Consider the following 10,256-nt stretch of genomic DNA (forward strand, 5'->3'; position numbering starts at 1 on the left):
TGTTGTGGGGAAAATACCAAGTTGGTGCTCTATCCACTCCATTCATATATCCAGAGTGATGAGATGCTTGTGCATGTACTTGAGGGAGTGGAGGATATCCATACAAGATTCATGGTGATCTAGGATAGTCCTGCCCATAAGAAATTTTATTTTCCAATAAAGATCGATAACCTACATATACTGATTGCACCTCCCCCTCATGTGACTGATATTTGGGACCCAGTCAACCCACTCAACTAGAAATTGTTGGGTCCTTATAATACTAGTGATTACCCCATTACTATTGTAGTTATACCCCTTATTTATATTGTTGTGCCCCTATTACCCCCATATTATTATTTCTGTGCCCCATAGAATCCCTCTATTGTTATTTTTGTGGCTTTATATTATTATTGTTAGGTCGGCTGGATTATATTGTGACTCCTTAGACTCCTATATATAGAAAGGAGGTTTTGTCATTTGTATCATCGAAGAATTGTTCATTTATGTAATGTAAAGGAGGTTGCCCCCTCGAAGAGGCTAAATTCCAAGGCGTTGATCTATCTTTTCTATCTTTTCTTGAGCTGGTTTCATAACATTTGGTATCAGAGCTTTGGATTCTAGGGTTTCGCTGCTCCAAACAGGTCATCGTGGCATTTTCGCTTTAACTTTTTTCTGTGACGTTTCAGAAGTCGCAAAAAAAAACCCATTTGAGAAGAATTGGCGTTGAACCTTGGGTCCAAATTTCAGAGCTTTTCGCGTGATATTTTCGGAGATATGATCTGAGGAAGTTGGTCTTTTTGAAAACTCCTGAATTACATTCAAAACAGGTGACCTGGGGAAAATCGTCATAACTTTCTCTCTGAGGATCGGATTGAAATTTCATAAAAAGGTATAGAAATAGGACGGACTGTAGTTTCTTGTGGGTGTTTTTTAGATCCAAAGGTCGAAACAGTGACTCACAGCACGTCGTACAAGTTAGCTCTACTGAACTAGTCTATAATCAAGTCACTGTGGGAGATTTCGCATAACTCTTCCTTGGAGAATCCAATTTGGGTCAGACTTGTGGCATTGGAAAGAGGACACAGAGAGCTATTACAGGTCACAAGTTCAGAACTAGATGACTGGAAAGTACAGAGATACATTAGAGGCAATATCGAGCTCCTACAAAGTGAAAAAAGGTGTGTAGATTTTTTTTAAATTTTTGCTTAAGCTTGGTTTGAAAATTTATTTTGAAGGAATTCAAAGGGCATAGTAGAGAATTATTATCGATAACTTATGCCCCGAGGAAAGAAAATGCAAAGACCTAGTAAGGAACCTGAAAGCTCTAGCATGACTCATGAAGAAGAGGAAGAAATGCTACATGATATATCAAAATTACAAGAACAAGTGCAACAAATGTCACGCTCACAAAAGTTAACAGATGCTAAGATAAATGGCGTGGAAGCTAAGATGAATGGCATGGAAGCTAAGATGGACAATTTGAAGATAGATTTGAACACAAATTTGAAGACAGGCATGGCAGATTTGAAGACAGATCTGACTAATTTTCTACAAGAAATACTTACTAATGGTGAAAAGGTAGTAAAGGAAACTCATGATGAGAACAAAAGAAATGTTAATCATGATTCCATAGACGCTAATGTTGGATCGAAGAATCACCACATTCCAAAAATCGATATGAGGAAGTTTGATGGCAAGGATCCCGCCACATGGATATTACAGATGGAGCAATTCTTCGATCTCAATAATGTGCAAAACACACAAAAGGTACGTATGGCAACTTTATATTTGGAACCAAATCAGTTTGTATGGTATCAATGGATTTGTTCTCGTAAACAATTTATCACTTGGGCAATTTTTACGGAAGAATTGATAGCACATTATGAGGATACAAAAAGCAACACTTTTTTTAGCCAATTGATAAGTCTCAAACAAAAGGGTTCAATAATGGAGCACATTGAGGAGTTCCAAAAATTGAACATAAGGGTAAAACATATTCCAGAGGAGCATAGGATTGATGTGTTCATAGGGTCTTTAAAGGATAATATCCAACATGATGTGCGCCTTTGGGAACCTGATTCATTAGAGAAGGCATTCAGGTTAGCAAGAAAAATGGAAAGCAAAATTATGGCAACTAGGAAGCATACCATTCACAACTATAAAGACGGAGGTGTTGTTGCCCATAGTCTTCCACAACCTACAAGGTTGACACTACAACAATTGGAAGAAAAAAGAGCAAAAGGGCTTTGTTACAATTGTGATAGCAAATACACAAAAGGTCATAAGTGTGCTGAGAAGAAATTATTCTACATAGATTGTGAAGAGGAAGAAGAAAAGGAGCAAGAAAGGTCAAAAGAAGAGAATATATTCCAGGAACAAAGCCTAGATGAAGAACAAATAAATCCGACCATATCTTGTAATGCATTGGCGGGAATTACCACTCCTCAAACCATCAAGATAGAAGGACAAATCAAGAAGAAAAAGGTACTAGTGTTGATTGATTCAGGAAGCACCCACAATTTTATTCATTGTAGGGTAGCAAAAGAATTGAATTGCTTCCTATATCCAGCACCAGAGTGTCAAGTGATGATTGCAAATGGAGGAACAATAAATTGTTCTGGAAAGTGCCATAATATCAAGCTATCCATGGGAGAATATGTATTGACTAGCCCAATGCTTTCCATTCCAATGGGAGGTGTTGATGTTGTACTAGGAGTCCAATGGCTACAATCCTTGGGTACAATAGCTTTTAATTTTCAAGAACTTTTCATGAAATTTTCTGTGGAAGGGAAGGAAGTTGAATTAAGGGGTATTGCAGGGAAACCAGGAAAGGTAATCAGCTCTAATGGCATGAAAAAGCTTCTAAAAAAGGAGCAAAGAGGTGTAATTGCACAATTATGTTCGCTAGATGTTTCCACATTGGAATCATCTATTTCTCCAGATCTCCAAAAAGTCTTGGACAATCATTCCAAGGTATTTGAGACTCCCAAAGGTCTCCCACCTATGCGTGATCATGATCATGCTATTCATCTGATTCCAGGAAGTGTTCCTCCAAACATCATGCCGTACAGATATCCATATGTCCAAAAAAGTGAAATTGAACGTATGGTTGTAGAAATGCTAGAGGCTGGTATAATTCAACCGAGTCAAAGTTCTTTCTCAGCTCCAGTAGTATTGGTGCACAAGAAGGATGGATCATGGCGCATGTGTCCAGATTATAGGGAGCTCAACAAGCTCACTATTAAAGATAAGTTTCCCATTCCTGTCATTGATGAATTACTGGATGAATTGCATGGATCAATTTACTTCACCAAGCTGGATCTTCATTCGGGATATCATCAAATCAGAATGAAGATTGAAGACATTCCGAAAACGGCATTTAGAACTCATGAGGGTCATTATGAATTTTTGGTCATGCCTTTTGGCCTTACCAATGCACCTTCAACATTTCAAGGTTTGATGAATTCAATTTTCAAACCATTCCTTCGAAAATTTGTGTTGGTATTTTTTGATGATATACTAATCTACAGCGAGTCTTGGAAGGATCATGTTGAACATGTTGACAAGGTGCTACAACTATTGGAGGAGAAACAATTATATGCAAAAAGATCCAAATGTTTCTTTGGAGTCCAGGAGGTGGAATATTTGGGTCATATTGTATCTCATGAAGGAGTTAAGGTAGACCCTAGCAAAATTAAAGGCATTAAGGAATGGAAAATCCCCATATCCATAAAGCATCTTCGAGGATTTCTTGGGTTGACAGGGTATTATCGCAAGTTCGTTAAGAATTATGGGAGAATAGCAGCACCTCTAACAACATTATTGAAGAAAGATTCATTTTCATGGACTCCGGAAGCAACAAAGGCCTTTAAACATCTTAAAGAGGCAATGTGCCAAGCACTGGTCTTAGCTACACCGGACTTCACAAAAATTTATTGTGGAATGTGATGCTTCAGGAAATGGAATTGGTGCTGTTCTAATGCAAGATGAAAGACCCATTGCTTTTGAAAGTCGTCCAATCAAGGGAAAGTTTTTAAGCAAAGCTACTTATGAGAAGGAAATGTTGGCAATACTCCATGCACTTAAGAAATGGCGACCCTACCTAATGGGAAGACACTTCAAGGTAAAAACGGATCATGATAGCCTTAAATACTTTTTAGAACAAAGATTATCCTCTGAAGAGCAACAAAAGTGGGTCACAAAGATGTTGGGTTATGACTTTGAAATCATCTACAAAAAGGGAAGCAAAATGTGGTGGCAGATGCACTCTCAAGAAATGATGAGGATATGGAAGCATTCTTGTGTGCCATTTCTATTATCCAACCAGATTGGATAAATGAAGCAAAGGAGGAATGGAAGAATGACGAAGAAGTGTGAGCACTTATTCGAAAGCTACAACAAGATTCCAGTACTTCTGATACATTTAGCTGGCAAAATGATTCGTTATGGTACAAAGATCGCTTATACCTCTGTAAGAATTCCCAGCTCAAACAAAAGATTCTTATGGAATTGCACACTTCTCCCTTAGGAGGGCACTCAGGATTTTTAAAAACTTACCACAGGATTAAGAAGGAATTTTTTTGGGATGGCCTTAAATCAGATATTCAAAAGTTTGTGGCGGAATGTTTGGTTTGCCAACAAAATAAAGTTGAAACAATTAAGACACCGGATCTATTACAACCTTTATCCATTCCAAGCCAACGTTGGGAGGAGGTTTCAATGGATTTTATCACAGGTTTACCCAAGTCTGAGGGAAAGAGTGTCATCATGGTGGTAGTTGACAGGCTTACCAAGTATGCACACTTTTGTGCATTATCACATCCATTTAAAGCCAGTACAGTTTCTACTGCATTTATGGAAACAGTTCAAAAGCTACATGGAAACCCAAAGATTATTGTAAGTGACAGAGATCCCATTTTCACTGGAAATTTTTGGACAGAATTATTTTCTTGTCTGGGTACTCAGTTAGCTCATAGCTCATCTTATCATCCTCAATCTGATGGGAAAACTGAGATAGTAAACAAATGTTTGGAAGGATATCTTCGTTGCTTTGTATCTGATAAACAGACACAATGGGTCAAATGGTTGCCTCTGGCTGAATGGTGGTATAACACTTCCTTCCATACAGCAACAAAAATGACTCCATTTATGGCACTTTATGGGTACCAACCACCATCAATCACATCATATTTAAGAGAAAATTCTAAGGTTCAAGCAGTGGAACATCACATCAAACATCAACAACAAGTCCTCCAACTCTTAAAGGATAACCTCATGTTGGCACAAAATAGAATGAAACAACAGGCAGATCAACATCGCAGTGAAAGAAGTTTTGATGTAGGTGATTGGGTATTCCTACGGCTACAACCATATAAGCAAATGTCCCTAAAGCAAGCTAAGAAGGATACTAAATTATCACCAAAGTATTATGGTCCGTACAAGGTGTTGGAAAAGATTGGTACTATGGCATACAAATTGGAGCTTCCTGCAGCTTCTCGATTGCACCCAGTTTTCCATGTTTCATGTTTAAAGAAGGTTATAGGCGACAAGCTCCCAGTTCAAACAATATTGCCAGAACTTGACGAGGAAGGAAAAATTATATTGGAACCGGAAGCAGTCACAGAAACAAGAACTCGACAGCTACAAAATCGATCAATTTCAGAGTATCTTATCAAGTGGAAGAACTTATCCGCTGAAGATTCCACATGGGAGGATGAGAATTTTATGCAGAAGTATCCAGAACTACTCAAGCGTTGAGGACAACACTTTTTTGAAGGAGAGGGGCATGTTGGGTCCCTATAATACTAGTGATTACCCCATTACTATTGTAGTTATACCCCTTATTTATATTGTTGTGCCCCTATTACCCCCATATTATTATTTCTGTGCCCCATAGAATCCCTCTATTGTTATTTTTGTGGCTTTATATTATTATTGTTAGGTCGGCTGGATTATATTGTGACTCCTTAGACTCCTATATATAGAAAGGAGGTTTTGTCATTTGTATCATCGAAGAATTGTTCATTTATGTAATGTAAAGGAGGTTGCCCCCTCGAAGAGGCTGAATTCCAAGGCGTTGATCTATCTTTTCTATCTTTTCTTAAGCTGGTTTCATAACAGAAATTTTGTGTTTAAAAGGTAGGACCAGTGAGAAGAGGCTTCCTCCTCCATACTGGTGAGTGTTTCTTGAACATGGACATGATTGAGTTTTCGAAACCGGGAGTCGGGAGCCTTGAATTATGTGGTGCATGTGAGAGTGCCCATAGTATACTCACTCATGATAAGAGGAAACCCATTTTAAAACCCAATAGTGTTGATGTAACATGAGGAAACAAGTTACTAAGGGATCGAGAGAAGGATGATACCATCATAAGGACCAACTCAATGACTTGGTAACACAATTATGCATGCAATAACAAAAAGAAAACTTTCAACTTGAAATGCCTCCCAGGAAATAGGATGGCGAAAAACCCCCCAGAGAGGCTATGCAATAAGAGATTCCCAACCAGAGAAAAAGAACACCCCCAACACTAAAAACAAATTAGAAAAAACACCTTCAAAGAGAGAACTTAAGACCCAAAAAAGATAATAGCAAGTAGACTCAATAGGTAGAAAGAACTATTGCATTAGAAACCAAGAAGTAGATAGAAGCTTCCACTGCAATCATCTAGACCTAGAAGCCTTGCTACAATTAACCTGAATTACCCTAAGAGATTTAAAAATAACTGGTTGAGTGGAGCATTCTTCATCTGTCAAGTAACAACCTCCTTGAAGACCTCCTCGTGCAGTCACCCCATCGAGCCTAAGACAGTTTAACAAAATCACCATGGGAGTCACACACTCTAGTCCCCTGAGATGGTTTCTCTGTTTTGGGGATCAGTGCATCACTTACATTCAATGGAACTGATTAATGGCCACACAAGCCATCAATTACTTAATTTGAGGGCATGTTTCCACTACCTACTCTGCCAATGTCAGGCAGGTTGGTGACAACCTAACCCTCTTCTTCATAAGCATGTGTCACCCCATCCGAGGATTTCAATATTATTTTGTTTAAAAAAAAGGATAAATATTAAATATGTAAATGAGTAAAAATATATAATTTATTATTTTTAAAATTTTAATTATATTTAGAAACTGAATGTAATTTATATAAATAATACAATTTGTTTCACAGAAAATTAATTAATAACATTAATTTTTTCTTACAATAAATTCACAAAAATAAGCCACTAAAACACAATGAGTTATATCCAAATGCAAATATTGAAAATTTTTAATGCCAAGTTCTAGTAAGCTAGTATTGTGCTTATTCTTTCACATTTTGTGCAAATTATGCAACGAAGATGCTTGAGGTTCACCTACTTTATGGAAACAACTTAAGAAGGTTTGTATGGTTGGATTCTTAAGGGTTGAAAACTTCTTTGTTGAGAATATTGATTGGATGCATCCATGAGATGATTTTATCATTATTCCCATAGATTTTGTGTAAATTGTGTTGAGAAAAGTCTTCAATCTCAAAACTTCTTATCACATGCAATTAAGGCTCTCCACCCTCCCTAGTTGGATCTTACCCCAAGTTTTTTGATGGGGGTGTGAACATGATCTGGCTTGACTTCTACTCAACTCTTCATCCTAACTACAATATTTCCCCACAATAGCTCCACTATCTTCCCTTTGATGGCATCAACTTTATGCACCCATAGCTTTAGACCACAACCTGCATTTATTTTAATGCAAGCACGAACACGTCCCAAGATTTTATCTCCCCTCGTTCAATAATGCAACATTGTTGGTGCTTTAGCTGGACAACACACAGGGGCCACAATCCTTCCCCACACTTTTTTTCTTTACGTAGATAGCTACCAAACCTCATCCTTTATGCTACCACCACAATGATCACCCATGGAAAGTTCATTGTTGCTCTCATTCCACAACTATGGCTCAATTCCACTCTTGACAACATTGTCGGCACTACCGCGCATTTTCTCAAACTTATCATAGGATTCATTCTCCACTATGATGCACAATCTTGTGAAATCCCAATCTTAAATTACCCTTTAACACCAAGGCTCTATTTGAACCAGGTGATGTGACCAACACTTGGAATCAAGCACTCATTCGAAAGGAATTATGTCTTGTTGGATGTCATACCATCGAGCTAGTTCCTTTGTTCTCCCCTTTTTATGTGTTGAAGCATGATCCAATGGTCCTTCACAACAAATAATGGAATCCTTTTCTTGTTCCCAAAAAATGATAGACCCCGATATTGGGTATCAAGTCTTAGCCTGCCTGTTTGGGTCCCTTCTCCTCTCACAAAATCCCTGTGTTCAGAAAATTCTCAGACTGAGATCATGTCCGGCCTCACCATCCAAGGTCTTGTTTCTATGCATTATCATGCGGTCCTAATGTCGGGATAGACTTTAGTTGACAAGAAATTTTTCCATTTCTCAGGACCTATCAACTAATGGATCTTCCTTTGAAATTTTGAATCTTAGGCCTAATGGGGTTTCAGGTACCACCTATCAACTAACAGATCTTCATTTGAAATTTTGAATCTTAGGCCTAATGGGGTTTCAGGAACCACTACTCCACACCTCCTTCCTATAGTTTTGATGTCCGAACAAACTTATATTGACAGGGAATTTCTGTATCTTCTCTGGTCCATCAACATACGAATCATCTCAATAGTTGTTGGTCGACGTTGGAAAATTTTGTTTAGTTCTTGATTGGATTCTCGACCGACTAGTGGATGACAGATGTGAATGGGGATTTATTCATTGTATTTTTCATCAACTAATGCTCTTCTACCATTATGATGCCTTCGTACTAGCATTGGTACTTTTCACTTAGGAGGCAAAGCTTCTTGATCCAACTCTGTGGAGTATCTCATGAATTCCTTGTCAACCCAACACCACAAATAGCCTCTCTTGCCAATCCTTCCTCTACAGTGATGAGCTATACAATCATCTAGCCCTTTAATTGATTCTTCACTACACTAGTACCTTGTTTCAACGCACAAGCGAATGACTATTCAAGGGATCTTATGCTCTTCCTTCGGTTGCTCTCTCTCTTGTTGTTTTGAATCACCTTACGACGAGGAAGGATGATTGGTTTCTAATCAGTGCACCATTATCACACAAAGAAGAAAAACACAAGGGATTTAATACATATATAATCACATATAAATTCAGATATATAGAGGTCACACACACTCACGAGAGGAAAATATCATAATTCCATTGCATAAAGAAATTGTACAATCTAGCCTGATTTGTGTAATTCATTGCCCCTTCTCCTCCTTCAGAGCTCTATTAGTCTTTCAGCCACACTCAAATCTACTTTATTATATATGTCTGTCTACTCATCTTCTTTCTTATTGAAACATCTAGCTACTAATCAAAATATGCACTTGTCCTCTTTTACAAAATACGTTGAGAAGTGTAGCAAGAAAGTCTCAATTGACTTTGCCTTGGTCAAATTGAGAAAATTTGAATTTCCACATCAAGAGAGAACTTGTAAGTAGTTAATTGAGGTGACATGGCTCTTGTCACTCAATTAACTTAGTAAATTCGAGTTAGAGGGCTTGGAGTTCAGTTATGCATTTCTGATTGCTAATTTGTAGTAATCCAACTCAATTATTTCCAATTGTATTCAGTTAAACTAGTTTTAACTATTCATAGAACTAGTTGGAGGTTGGTTTCTCCAATATTACATCAATCTAACTCAATGATCATCTAGTTATGCAAAGAATTCGAGTTCCCTGGTTGTGGTGGAGATTCTAAGGTAGTGTAACATCAGTTGTAGACTATTCTTGAGTGTACACGTGTTGCATGCAGTCAAAGATCCAACCCTGGCATTGTGAAATCAATTGGAGGAAAATTCCTAAATAATATGGGCCTAATTCCTTAGGATTTGCACAAGGAAATAGGGGCTCAAGCAGAGGCATAAATTGACTATGTTTGGGTCAAAGCTTCTCATTGAGAAAAGAGAGGTTATTCACTTGTAGGTTGATCTCAGAGTGAGCTATAAATTGTAATACATTCTCTATTCATCTGATTAATGCAAGCAAGCTTAAGGAGTTTTTACGAGTTGGTTTCCCCTAAATAAATTTGTGTACTTGTGTATATGATTGATGCATGTTTGTGAATGTTGTTCTAAATTGTGAATTAATTTCTGTAGAGCAGTAGAGTAGAATTGTGTCTCATGATTTAGATTAAATTTATTGAACAATTACAATTCTGTCAACATAATTATACATGGTATCAGAGTAG

Source organism: Pinus tabuliformis, chromosome 1_1, assembly GCF_031772625.1.
Source record: "Pinus tabuliformis cultivar Carrire ecotype Pingquan chromosome 1_1, CPIR1, whole genome shotgun sequence".
In the NCBI taxonomy this organism is placed as follows: Eukaryota; Viridiplantae; Streptophyta; class Pinopsida; order Pinales; family Pinaceae; genus Pinus; species Pinus tabuliformis.